Below are 14,965 nucleotides of genomic sequence, written 5' to 3'. Positions count from 1 at the left end.
CACGGCTTAATTACGGCCTGAAAACAGAAATTCTGAAATAAATATCTTTCCATGTAAAGACACTAAGGAATCAAGCTTTATATTCAGTTGCATAAAGATAAATGGAATATTCAGCTGTACACTAAAAAGACGAGGAGTAAGATTAAAATGTTCCTTATTGGTTGTTTCCATAATAAGCTGGCGGTGTGTCACCATAAGTCCTTTCTTTTACGAAAAACCTACCGTGACAAAATTCTAGTATTTTCTTGTAACCAAGTACAATTTTCATTATCTCACTAGCCATAACTACCTAAAATTGTGATAGCATTTTTAATAATAATCTGACACCCGTGAATTTCAAGAGGCCCCACTTTAGTAAAAAATCCTGCCAGGGGAATGTTGGTCCCGTTAGCAATTTACAATTCTACCTCAAAATGGCTCCTGCTTTTGACAGCTTGAAGTATGGTCTGTCCTCTTGAGAGACCTTCATCACCCATTATACTCTGGCTAGTGAAGTCTACAGAGCTGGTCGACAGAGCTGGCATACGGTATTAAACCTGCTAGTGTTCTATTTCCTAGCTTTTCATAACTTCACTAGCTTTAATCTCAAATAGCTTTGTATGGAAGAGTTCAGACAATTTTTTTATAGTGAAAAATGAATGTTATTTATACTTTCCAAATAGGAAAACGCTTATTACAAACAAACTGGATTTTACGTAATTGTTTTTCTCCACATTGCAGAGTGTATAAATAAGGGAATAAGAATATATACATATATATATATATATATATATATATATATATATATATATATATATATATATATATATATATATATATATATATATATATATATATATAGCATACATAACTCTTGTTCCCTTACATATAAAAAGAATCTTGGTACAGCTGGTTTTATGTAGTGTGTGGCTGTCTCCGTCTGATTTTGTTTTTTATATTCGATCTGATTTTTCCGAGAATACATTTTGAATATTAGTAGTTATCGGAAAGGGTACCCAGTGAGCATTTGTGCTCTCTCTCTCTCTCTCTCTCTCTCTCTCTCTCTCTCTCTCTCTCTCTCTCTCTCTCTGATACTAATCTCCTTTTAATCACCCTCTCTACCAAACAACTTTGTAACCTAATTCTCTCTCTCTCTCTCTCTCTCTCTCTCTCTCTCTCTCTCTCTCTCTCTCTCTCTCTGCAGATGCTCGTCTCCTTTTAATCACTCCCTTTCCCAGTGAGCTTGGTTTGCAGAACAGAATAACGCCTTTGTATTCTGCCGGGGAAATTTGCAACTTATTTTTCAACGTTTTTTTCAGCCGGTAATTGTCTGTAAAAGCTCTGTATTTCGAAAACGGCTCCGTTATCTTTCTCTCTTCATTTTCAAGGGTCACGTATACTGGCATCATAACGGCACTAGAAGCGTGGGCAATGACTGCTTTAATTAATACCAACAAGTATTTTTGGAAATTAGATAATAATGTGGCTGTCTGAACCTTCGCTCATGAAAATCACTCGCTAGGGCAAATTCCTATAGAAATCTATATAGGTCATTGCACTGCACTCATTGGTACATTATTTACACTTATATATATATATATATATATATATATATATATATATATATATATATATATATATGTGTGTGTGTGTGTGTGTGTGTGTGTATATATATATATATATATATATATATATATATATGTGTGTGTGTGTGTGTGTGTGTGTGTGTGTGTATATATATATATATATATATATATATATATATATATATATATATATATATATATATATATGAGCTTATTCTTTTTCTTTTCTAATAGCTGATCTCTTCTTTTCGTATATCCCTTTACCTTTTGTTACTCTTTGGGAGCTTGAATTTCAGGCCAGTGGCCCCCGTGGGCTTAGTCTATCATAATAATAATAATAATAATAATAATAATAATAATAATAATAATAATAATAATAATAATAATAAGAAGAAGAAGAAGAAGAAGAAGAAGAAGAAGAAGAAGAAGAAGAAGAAGAAGAAGAAGAAGAAGAAGAAGAAGAAATGCTAACAGCGGCAGAAGATCAGGCCCTAAGAACTAGATATGTCCAAAGAACAATAGATGGAAATAACATCTCATCCATATGCAGGAAGAGTAATATGAAAGTCGAGACCATAAACTACAGAACCAGTACAAAAAGAGGAATGATTCAGTAGCAAAAGCCCTCCACTGGAGACTGTGCAAGAAACACCAACTAGCTTGCAGTAATAAGTGGTACGAATACCAACCTGAGGGAGTGATAAAAAACGACCAAGCAAAGATCCTCTGGGACTATGGTATCAGAACAGATAAGGTGATAAGTGCCAATAGACGAGACTTGATGCTGACTGACAAAAACAAGAAGAAAGCATCACTCATTTATGTCGCAGAACCGTGGGACACCAAAGTAGATGAGAAAGAAAGAGAAAAAATTGGTAAGTATCAAGACCTGAAAATAGAAATAAGAAGGACATAGGATATACCAGTGGAAATTGTACCCATAATCATAGGAACACTAGGCACGATCCCAAAATCTCTGAGAAGGAATCTGGAAAAACTAGATGCCGAAGTAGCTCCAGAACTCATGCAGAAGAGCGTGCTATTAGAAACGACGCACATAGTGAGAAAAGTGACGAACTCCTAAGGAGGCAGGATACAACCTGGAAGCCCAAACTATAAATACCACCCAGTCGAATAGGGTGACTGAGATACACAAATAATAATAATAATAATAATAATAATAATAATAATAATAATAATAATAATAATAGGTAAACACCACAAGGAAATGTTACGAATGGTTTTCCTAATAGTTTTAACACATATTATTATTATTATTATTATTATTATTATTATTATTATTATTATTATTATTATTATTATTATTATTATTATTCAAAAGATGAAACCTATTCATATGGAACAAGCCCACCAAAGGGGCCATTGACTTGAAATTCAAGCTTCCAAAGAATATGGTGTTCATTCCAAGGTAATGGGAAATACAGAGAGAGGAGATAAGTTATTAGAAAAACAAACAAAGTAACAAATTAACAAGTAAATAAAAATGTAAGTCTTATCAGTAAATGCGGTCGGAGGAATATGAAGGTGAACTCTAAGAAAGCCAGTGCTTTATTGATTATCTCAGAGGCGATACAGCAACTCATGGTACACCTCGTTTTACGTAACATACTTCAAGATTCTTGAGTGTTTAGCAACTGTTGGTGTCGTCTTCGATTCCATGTTTTTTTTCCTCTATAAAATTTCCCTGTAACTTGGTACTGATCATATGAGTCTGAATGTACAAAGACTAAGAAAATAACACTAAATTATTCATACTTGTCTGAATGTACAAAGACTGTAATATTACTGTCAAGCGCTTCTAGTTTATTCTACCTTCGTTAGAAAATTGTTCTGTTGTCTGAACATCAGCAGCTTCAAAGGGCTTCGAGGATGTTGCTCCTTTTTTACAACCAAAAGTAAATCTGATTTTGACTGTCTTTAGAAAAATTCCCTTTTGGCTATCTTGAACAAGGTATATTTTCAAAAGTTACATTTTCTGCGCTGGTTTCCAAGTGTCTGCTCGTGGGTTCGTGAGGGCTTCTAATTTAGCATCGCCGAAATCCATATTCTTTGGATTATGTATTGTCCACTACAGTACCTGGAGTCATTCATACCCTTGAGTTTTAGCGCTCAATGCAGGACCTGCAGTCTTTCATACCCTCGAATCTGACTGTTCACGGCAGAACCTGGTGTCTTTCATATCCTTGAATTCATCTGATCACTGCAGGACCTGACATCTTCCATACCCTTGAATTTAACTGCTCACTGCAGGACCTGACATCTTCCATACCCTTGAATTTAACTGCTCACTGCAGGACCTGACATCTTCCATACCCTTGAATTTAACTGCTCACTGCAGGACCTGACATCTTCCATACCCTTGAATTTAACTGCTCACTGCAGGACCTGACATCTTCCAAACCCTTGAATTTAACTGCTCACTGCAGGACCTGACATCTTCCATACCCTTGAATTTAACTGCTCACTGCAGGACTGACATCTTCCATACCCTTGAATTTAACTGCTCACTGCAGGACCTGACATCTTCCATACCTTTGAATTTAACTGCTCACTGCAAGACCTGACATCTTCCATACCCTTGAATTTAACTGCTCACTGCAGGACTGACATCTTCCATACCCTTGAATTTAACTGCTCACTGCAGGACCTGACATCTTCCATACCCTTGAATTTAACTGCTCACTGCAGGACCTGACATCTTTCATACCCTTGAATTTAACTGCTCACGGCAGGACCTGGTGTCTTTCATACACTTGAATTTAACTGCTCACTGCAGGACCTGGTGTCTTTTATACCCTTGAATTTAATTGCTCACTGCAAGACCTGGTGTCTTTCACACCCTTGAATTTAATTGTTCACTGCAGGACCTATTGTCTTTCATACCCTTGAATTCAATTGCCCACTATCGGGTAACTGCCTTTTTCTCTTTACTTTACTTGCCATGTGTATTTTTATCTGCTTTTCGTGAGGTTTTACCATTTATAACTCTGACGGAGCTACTGGGACTACTATAATTACGGCAGGTTTCGTAATAACAATAAATTCTCATGTTGCATTATCGTTATTTGTGTAAAATGTAGAGCCAAACTAAAGTTAACTGACACCAGAACAAAGACATGCAGACAAACAGAATACTGATTTCAATCAAATCTGAATGGTATATTCAGTATATGGATTTGATTCCGGGAAATAAAAAATGAAGGGTAGTTCAATTTCACTCTGTGTTCATTTTCATTTCTCGATTAGAAATTCAATTCTGTAATAAACGTTCACGAGGGATCGACAAATCAACCAAAAAGTCTCATGAAGCATTGTATCCCTATTATCCATTAGCCAATAGAATCTGAATTGGATAAACCATCTTTTTTTCGGAACTGAAACAGCTAACCTAAAGCCTTTGAAAATTACAAATGAAAATTTTTCTCTCTTGATATTTGTATACCTGGACTCGAGAGGATAATTCATGCTTTGAATGACACCACTGCCAAAAGAACTATCTGTCTATTTTCTTCATCCTATTCACCTGGGTCAGGGAATATTAGTGAAGAGACACACCTTGTAGAAAAAGCGAACCAAAAGGTATATATAAAGGTGCATAGCGTGCAGCTTTCCAACACGCTTCGCTCTGCAGTTTCTATTCTCGTTTTCTTTTTCATATGGCCAAATTCTGTTATATTAATTCCCTGACGCAACGCCGCTGGGCTAATTAATTATATGCAGGACCCTTGCAGTTGCATAAATTCTCTAATCACCGGCCAAATTATAGGCTTCGGACCACTGCTATTGATTTGGGCGTGATTACTGAATTTTGGGAGAGGAAACAAGGGGAAAAAATTGCTGATTTCATAATTTGATTTTCACTTGACTGAGAATTTTAAACTGGCAAAAAAAATTTTTTTTTAAGATATTAAAAAAAAAATTTATTTGGTAGAGAAGAAAAAAATGATTTAGTAAATTGAAATCTCTTGCTTTTACAAAGTGCAAGCGCGTGGGTTGTTTTTGTCGTTTAAAAGCATTATGGAGTGAAAATACATAGAACTACCATATCAAATTAGGGGTGGAAAACAACGACAAACAGGTAATGAGTGCGCACTTGAACATAAACGCTCACTAATGTCACTGTAGCCAGCTAAAGCTCTCAACGAATAAAGTAGTTTTTTCTACGACAGAACTTGAACTCCAGTTCCGAATTTTTTTTACACAAATTTACCCGAGAGAGAGAGAGAGACTGCAACTTCACAATATTTTAAGCCTGGTGTTTTTACACTGCAAAATAAAAAAAAAATCAGCACAACGCACCATTTCATAACATTTTTTCTTTTAAGAGCAACACTCACGACAAGAGTTTTAGCAGATGCATCGCGGTTCTGTTGGTAGACGCTAGGTGCAGCCGGACTAGTGAATTAAAGGTGATGTTGAACTTGGTCTGAGAGATGTGTAATTTAGTCGAATTTTGCCATTGTTCCCACCGAAGTAAACAGAGTTTAAACACGTATATTCGAATACCTACTTCAAATATTAATACCTGCCTTAGAACAGATCAGAATACAAAATCTAGACCTAAGACCAAGCGCTGGGACTTACGAGGTCATTCAGCGCTGAAACGGAAATTGACAGTAAAATGGTTTGGCAGGTGTACCAGGAGGAAAACCCCGCAATTGCACTAAGAAACGATTGTTAGGAGGGGGTGGAAAGTAAGATGGAAGAAAGAATATGAATGGAGGTATAGTAAAAGGAGTGAAAGGGGTTGCAACTAGGGGCCGAAGGAACGCTGCAAAGAACCTTAAGTAATGCCTAAAGTACACCGCATGAGGTGCACAGACGGCACTAATCCCTACGGGGAATAACTGCCTTAGATACATTTATCAATTTCATTATTTTATTGTCACTTGTTTGTAACTTATCAGTTAAGAGACATTATCATGAATTCACTTTGCAAGGATAGGCACAAGCACAAGTAGAATGTCTTCCTTTGATCAATATTTCTCCCGGTTTTCCCTGATCCACAAAATATGTCCTCGATTGTGAGACGTGTTTATCACTCTAGGATTAACCCTGTCCACATTTCCTGCCTCCTACCGCTATCTGACCTTTTTCTTATCTAGTGCTCTGTTAAGTCGGGACAATGTGCAGCCTTTGAAATCGTTTTTTCAAATAAAGAAAGCTAATAATTTTATAATTTCGCATTACTTTCTGTTACTTCTTTCTAATGAATAATATTCTTTGGAAGCTTGAATTTCGAGTCAGTAGCCCTGTAGTGGGCTTGTTCCATATGAATAGGGTTCATCATATGGATAATAATAATAATAATAATAATAATAATATAATAATAATAATAATAATAATAATAATAATAATAATAATAAAATAATAATAATAACAACACAGGTAAAAAATAGCTGATGATTTTATTAATCAGTATTCAAAGGTTTTTGGGAGGCCCTTCGTATATTTTAAATGAGAAACACTTGTCACTTGATACGCAGCCTTGTAGAAGAGCAACTGAGGAGCACTTTGTCTGACTGTAAGAAACGGCAACGAATTTGTATAAAAGTACATAAGTGCCATTCCCTATAAGAGAAACACACACATACACACATATACATATACATATATATATATATAAATATATATATATATATATATATATATATATATATATATATATATATATATATATATATATATATTAGGTTATGAGAAAAAAATATTTTTCAAATTTTAATACTCCTGCTATTTTATGTGATGAGATTCCTATCACTTATTATAAAAATCACCGTTATTTTGATATTGTGTGAAAAAAGGTCCCCCACCGATGCACTTAAAGTTACCGAGTTCTCACCAAAATAGGGAATTATTGTCGAAAAAAATTTAGAGACATTTTATGCATTTTGTTATCTTAGACACCTTACAAACAAGTATTTTATATGCTATTCAAGCAGAATGAGTAATGCCTTGTTGATAATTCAGGTTTAATGAGCCCAACTGTATTTTAATTTGAGACTATTGATCACAATTTAACAAGTGATAAACCCTAGAATAGAAACCTTGGGTGATTTTCTCCAGAGTAAAATTTGGATGATGCAATACTACCACAGTGTGTTTGGGTGTATTGCATCATCTATTGCATCATCATAGGCTGGCTCAGTAGCTTCAGTAATGTTCAGTTCCTCTCGGACTTGACAGCCATTGGATGTGCTGCCTGGCTCTCTCACCAGGTAATTTCTATAGAGTTTGCATTAATGCTACTGAAAAGAGGTTTGCATTTTAGTTTTATACTGTACTGAAGTGTTGATTTGCAGTCCTAACAATCATATGTTCTTGTATTTCAGAGAAATGGGAAACATGGCGTACTTTAAGTCTAGTGATACTGTGAAAAAGAATGCACAAAAATGGACTTCCAATCTACCATCATCCATTCATACAATGCGGCGTGATCTTCCTCGTGTTGAATGCTTGACAAGTTTCACCAGGCTACCTCAAAAACGGCATGTTTTGGGAAGATACCACATGTTACTGGAAGAAGACAAAATGAAAAGTACTAGGATAAAACGGATTTGTCAGAATTATCAGAGTTGTGGGGAAAATTCAGCTTTCCTACTCTCAGTCAGCAAGCCATTAATGCACGACTGACAAAATGATACTTTTATATGAGAAGAATCAACGTAGACCAAAGGAAGGCTTTTTGAATGGTATGAAGAGCATTTTGACATCACCAAAGTTGATGGTGTTTGGCTGTGCCGTGAGGATAAAGAGCTTTATCACAAAACAAATTGAGTCAGGTGGGAAGGTTGGATACACCACTCACAAGCCAGCACCTAAGTCCTCTATACATCCTTCAAAAGACAGAGACATCTTCCAATATCACATGAACAAAGTGCTACTATATCTGACATGGAAAGTGAATCTGTTAGTTCAGGTGAAAATGTTAGCAGTGTAACAGAGGACAGTTCTGATGAAGAGCCAGTGCCGAACAAGAGAAAAAAAACCATCTGCTACACACCAGGCCACAAAATTAGTGAGTCGCCAGAGTCTGTCTACCAACAAGGCATCTAAAGTTTGTGCAAGTCTTGCAGAAGAAGGCGTGCCTCTTCCTACACCAACACAATCAGGAGTATGGCGAGGAGTTATCAGACTTGCAGAAAAAAAGAAGGGTGAGATTAAGTCACTTCTAAAGGAAGAGAAGGATTATTGTCTCCATTTTGATGGGAAAAGATTAGTGAAACAGGAATACCAAGTGGTCTGCATCAAAAGTGCAACTAGAGATGTAAGACTAGGGGTTGTACGGTGCAAAAGTGGATCTTCAAAAGATATATATGATGCACTCGAGAAAGTTATTGATGAATATGATGCCTGGTCAAGCATTAAAATGATTGTGTGTGACACAACTGCCGTAAACACTGGACGTTCAAATGGTGTGGTTGCAAGAATTCAGAGAACTATGAATGAAAAGGGCTTAGACGTGCCTCAATACATTGGGTGTCAGCATCACATATTGGACAGAATATTGAGGCATGTTCTTGACTTCTATGTTTCTGAAACAACTACAAAGCCGAGTCTGAACTACAAATTCGTCGATGAACTGTTAGAAAATTATAATAATCTACAAACTGAGTACAAGGCAGAGACTCAAATGGAAAAGACTGAGAACCCGGGTTGGAGAGATGACTTCAAGTTCTTATATGAACTATGCAAAGCATTCCAGCATTACAAGAAGCATGATTCATTCCCAATTATCAAATGGAAGAAATTGCCTTCACTACACAGTGCCCGATGGAACTCGAGGGCCATTTATACGCTCCTTGCATACTTTTTACTACCATCATGGCGTAATATTTTGGAACGTCCAGTGAGTTTCATCGCCAACAGCTGGCAAGAAGCGTGGTTCACTGATCAAAAATTCAAGGAAACCAGCTACAAGGACCTCCACTTTGGAATTACAGAGTTGAGATGTGCCAGTGCCCTGAAATGCTTGAAAACTCATTGGAACAGGGCACCGTCAATGCTTGATATTCCACGATCAAACATGATAGCTGAGAGAGCTGTTAAAGTGATGGAAGAATTTAGTGAAATATGCAAAAAAGAAAAGTATTTAAACGATCGGTTTGTTGTCACCAACAATATCTAGTTTGAGATTTTTTTTTTTTTGCACCAATATCAGATAAGCCTATTGAAATGTTTCATACAAAAATGGCTTGTGTGGGGGACATATTTTCATATTTGAATAAAATGAATTAGGTTTTTGTGATTAGCACCAAAATGTTCAATAAATCTCATACCAGGCAAAATTTTTTATTTTGAGTCATAACCTAATATATATATATATATATATATATATATATATATATATATATATATATATATATATATATATATATATATATATAATCAACACACAATCACGTGTGGAACAGAAATAAATTTCTGACTCACATCAGGATCGAACCCAGGTCTTTCAATTGAAAAGCAAGGCAGTTGCCCTCAGGTTCCAACTTCTTTTATGACTTGTAAGGCCTAGTGGGCAACGCCCCTGCCTTTCAATTGAAAGACCTGGGTTCGATCCTGATGTGAGTCAGAAATTTATATGTATATATATACGTATGTATACATGTGCACATATATAAACAAATATAAGTATATGGTCTTTCAGTTGCTTAACAAAAAAATATTTAGTCATATCACTGGCTTTCATTTCTTCAACGTTAGAATTTTCAATAACTCCTAATTTTTCCATTTGCAGCTTTTCATCCTCGTTTTTATTTATACTCTGCCTTTTATCATATGGAAGTTTTACAGATTTTCAAACGTCCCCTGGACGTTATTGGTTTTCTCCCAATTACTCGTTTCGTCCAACATAGCAAAAGAAGCTATATATATATATATATATATATATATATATATATATATATATATATATATATATATATATATATATATATATATATATATATATTTATTCATAAATAATATATTTTTATAAAGAAATACATTATATATACAATATATACAATATATATATATATATATATATATATATATATATATATATATATATATATATATATATATATGTGTGTGTGTGTGTGTGTGTGTGTGTGTGTTTGCAGAGTGAGAGAGAGAGAGAGAGAGAGAGAGAGAGAGAGAGAGAGAGAGAGAGAGAGAGAGAGAGAGGATCTCAAATCAAACTTCAATTCATGATCCTTTTCTCATCTTAACAAAAGCTAGAGTAGAGATAAACTTCCAAATATAAATTTTTTGTTCTCGTTTCTTCTGATGAGCTTGCTGATTTACACCTAAACCCCGATGTAAAAAAAATGTAAACCCTGTGTTTACAAGGCCTCACTCCTAATTTGATGACTTATGCAATTGCCTTTCTTTTTCTTCCCAGTAGTCGTGTCGCTACCGGGAACAAAGGATGTATCCAAAACTCATCTGTCATTCCTGTTTTGTTAGAGTTTTTAATGCTCCATTAAGTGGCAAGACGTCCCACTTTCTTTCTCCAAACTTTCGTTCCTTTTCTTTTACTAAATCCGCAAGAGAAATACCCATTTCCAAACTATATATCTTTCTCGCTTTTAGGGCACACATGAAAATAAGAGAGTGGAAATTTAGAATTCAGTTTCTCAGCAACTGGGTGGCTTTTTCAATCAATCACATTAAAAAAATGAACGTTTCTCTTAATATTAAGCAATGGAAATACTATAGTGATTGTCCTTAGTAACTAATGTGATAGGTTCATCTACACATTTCCATACTGAGCCACTGGACGCGTTGTATCAGCATTCCATGGTCTTGTTTTTCGCTGTTGAAAATGTCCATACATTTAGAGATACCAACTCTAGTGAAGAAGGTAAACGAGCAGGATTCTATGGTAGATTGTCACTTCGAACGAGAGAAAGTCGTATGACTCACAGGCGGAATGATTAATTAATGATATTTGCAGTGGTGTGCTACTGGAATATAAAATTTAGGCCAAAGGCAAAGCGCTTGGACCTATGAGGTCATTCAGCGCCTAAAGGGAAATTGTTAGTATAAAGTTTTAAAGTTGCACTATGAACAACTGTTAGGAAAGGTTGGAAAGTAAGCTGGAAGAAAGAGACTATGAACGGAGGTACAGTTAAAGGTGCCGAAGGAAGGCTGCAAAGAGCCTTAAGTAATGCCTACAGTGCAACGTGTAGGGTGCACTGACGGCACTACTGCCATACTGTGGCGAAGTGCTACTGACTGGCACCACATAAGAGAGAGAAGGTGTGAGGTGGTTTTCATTTGCTTAAGAAAGCCGAGCTAAATGTTTCCAGAACTGTGATGTTTTGGAAATATACTGAAAGACGGATGAATGGCGGCCGATCCTTGAGAACAAAGGCTCAGATGATTACAAAACGAACCGAGAAATGGATTGGAAAGGCGGTGTTGCCAGGAAAGTAGAAGGAAGAGCCTTACGAAATTTACACAGCCGAAGAAGACAATCAACTCTTGTAAGGCAACAGTTTGAAAGAATGAGGGTATTGTTGACTTAAGCGTCCCTCATGCAAATGAAAGTCTAGCTGCTGAATGAACAGGGGAATAAAAGGGAAGCTGTAAGAAAAAGAGTTGTTTACAACGTACACATAAAGTATGGTCAGATGAGATGGAACAGAAGAGAAGAGGTTGTCGAAAACAAAAAATTTTGGAGTGTGAAATTTTTAACTAATGGTGGCTTGGCTAGGCAGCGAGAATGTGAGGTTGAAAAGAGCTCTGATATGAGATGAACTGGAAACTGTGGGAAGACAGTTTTAAATCGCTTAACTGACAAGATGTTGAATTGAGAAAGAAAGATACGTAAGAATGAAAGCTGACAGTGGAAGGATTTTTGAACAAAGAATGAATCCTAGATTCCGCCGCAACGTAAGGATGAATGAGAACAATGGAGAAACCATCGTTTTATGCGAGGAAGGGATTTTTGTCTAAAAAAAATATATACGAGTAATAATAACAACGTTCGCAATGACAAACTACTGTTTGCAATGATAATTAGACGGGAAGTACGGAAGAAGCTATTTCTGCAGCGCCGGCAGCAGTAAATATCAGGACACGTCCCAGCCCACCTTAATTTGCTTCTAATTAACAAAGCTGGGAGAATTCGAGTCGCGTTTCCGTCGATTATGGTAATGCGAAGGAAGAAGTGAGTTTTTGACCGTTCATTTAGCCGTCGCACAAAGGATTCTTCCTCCTCCTCCTCCTCCTCCCGTTTCTTTCCTTTACGTGATCCTCATCCGAGAAACATTCGGCTCGTCTAGCTCATTGTCATACCGAGGTATACAAACTCCCAGTTCCGGAATACCCTCAGTTTATGTCCTTGGCAAAGTTCCCAGGAGGTGCCACGAATATCAAAATAGGAATCCACAACGACGGCGGATATGAACACGGAGCAGCGAAATCTCGCCGAGTGGAAACGCTAAAGGACGACCGTTTGGAAATGTGCTTCGAGCAGGTTTGTTTACTAAACTAGTAAGAGGCCTGTCTTTTGTGGCCCGAGAACAGTCAAAACTAGTGCAAGGCCAGTCTTTTGTGGTCTAAGACCGGTCAAAACTGGTACAAGGCCAGTCTTTTGTGGCCTGAGATATGTCAAAACTGGTACAAGGCCAGTCTTTTGTGGCCTGAGACAAGTCAAAACTGGTACAAGGCCAGTCTTTTGTGGCCTAAGACCAATCAAAACTGGTACAAAGCCAGTCTTTTGTGGCCTGAGACCAGTCAAAACCGGTACAAAGCCAGTCTTTTGTGGCTTGAGACCAGTCAAAACTGGTACAAGGCCAGACTTTTGTGGCCTGAGACCAGTCAAAACTGGTACAAGGCCAGTCTTTTGTGGCCTAAGACCAGCCAAAACTAGTACAAGGCCAGTCTTTCGTGGCCTGAGACCAGTCAAAACTGGTACAAGGCCAGTCTTTTGTGGCCAGAGACCAGTCAAAACTGGTACAAGGCCAGTTTTTTGTGGCCTGAGACCAGTCAAAACTGGTACAAGGCCAGCCTTTTCTGGTCTGAGACCTGTCATATCTATCTTAGACAAACTATCACACATCTGAACGAATATGCTTATTCTTATCAACAAAGAAGGTTACAATACTGACAGAGGGTGATATTAATAAAATGTATTAAAAATAACGATTCATACAGATAAAAGGGCACTGTGATTATTACAATTACATACAGTTTTGTTTTATCATCTACACATCCACAGGAACACGGTTCTTGCAGATTTCTCGTGATGACTGGCAATCATAAATATATACATACATCGCATACAGCTATGGCCCAAGCTCTCGGCCATTAATCACAGGTGAAGAATAGATACCCAGTCCTGACCAACATTTCCTCTAAATTTAGCAATAAAATGGGACGATCCATCTTCATACGAAACGTGCCCCGCCGCGAGTCTCTGCTATCAGCCAGGCAAGTTAGGGGGCAAGAAAGCACTCTCGAGAGTTCTTCTCCCTTTCACCCTCACTCAGACTCTCTCCCCCTTTTTCTTCCCCTCCCCTGAGTGAAAGCTTTTATAAGCATTGCATAATGAACGATCATCTTGCGTGGGAAAATGGAGGAACGTTTTAGCTTGGGGTTTTAGGTTTCTCTTTTATTCCCGGGGCGAAATCTTTAGGATGTCTGTAGGTAAGCAAAGGAATAATAACGGTTCAGGAACTGGCCGGATTACCTGATCTGACAAGGAAGTGATACTTAGAATAGTTGGATAATGTGTATGTATGTATGTGTGTGTATATATATATGTATATGTACAGTATATATATAATATATATGTACATATGCATATATATATACACACACACACATAATACCCTGTCTCTCTCTCTCTCTCTCTCTCTCTCTTTCTCTCTCTTATCTCTCTCTCTCTCTCCATTTCTCTTTATCTGATTATATATATATATATATATATATATATATATATATATATATATATATATATATATATATATATATATATATATATATATATGTGTGTGTGTGTGTGTGTGTGTGTGTGTGTATTTGTGTATATATAAAATACTGTATATATAGATATATATATATATATATATATATATATATATATATATATATATATATAAGAAGAGAGAGAGAGAGAGAGAGAGAGAGAGAGAGAGAGAGAGAATCAGTCTCCTTTCATTTCCTATCCAACCGTGTGGTGGTACTCTGGGAAGTTATGCAGTGAAATGTTCCATACAGAACCCAATCTCTGATAAACTAGGAGACGACAAGGGAATTATTCCCGAAGTTGGTTTCGGCCCCAAAACTTGTAACAACTCGCAGGAGATGTTTATGTTGGGGAAACGGAGCCATATAGTTTCTGCTCTCCCTCGAAATCAATTCTCTTCATACCAAGACAATAG

The 14,965-nt window shown here is 36.7% G+C and overlaps 1 protein-coding gene and 1 pseudogene across 27 annotated transcripts in view; one reads left to right on the top strand and one right to left on the bottom strand.

The window, feature by feature from the left end:
• Nucleotides 1–14,965, bottom strand: part of LOC136837694 (sodium/potassium/calcium exchanger Nckx30C-like) — a 537,491-nt gene that overhangs the window by 192,529 nt on the left and 329,997 nt on the right. The gene's annotated exons all lie outside the window — the stretch shown is intronic.
• LOC136837413 (uncharacterized) lies at nt 7,931–9,714 on the top strand (annotated as a pseudogene).

Source organism: Macrobrachium rosenbergii, chromosome 59 (genome assembly GCF_040412425.1).
Source record: "Macrobrachium rosenbergii isolate ZJJX-2024 chromosome 59, ASM4041242v1, whole genome shotgun sequence".
Lineage (NCBI taxonomy): Eukaryota > Metazoa > Arthropoda > Malacostraca > Decapoda > Palaemonidae > Macrobrachium > Macrobrachium rosenbergii.
Note: the sequence above shows the minus strand (reverse complement) of the source record. Positions and strands in the feature narration are given on the sequence as shown.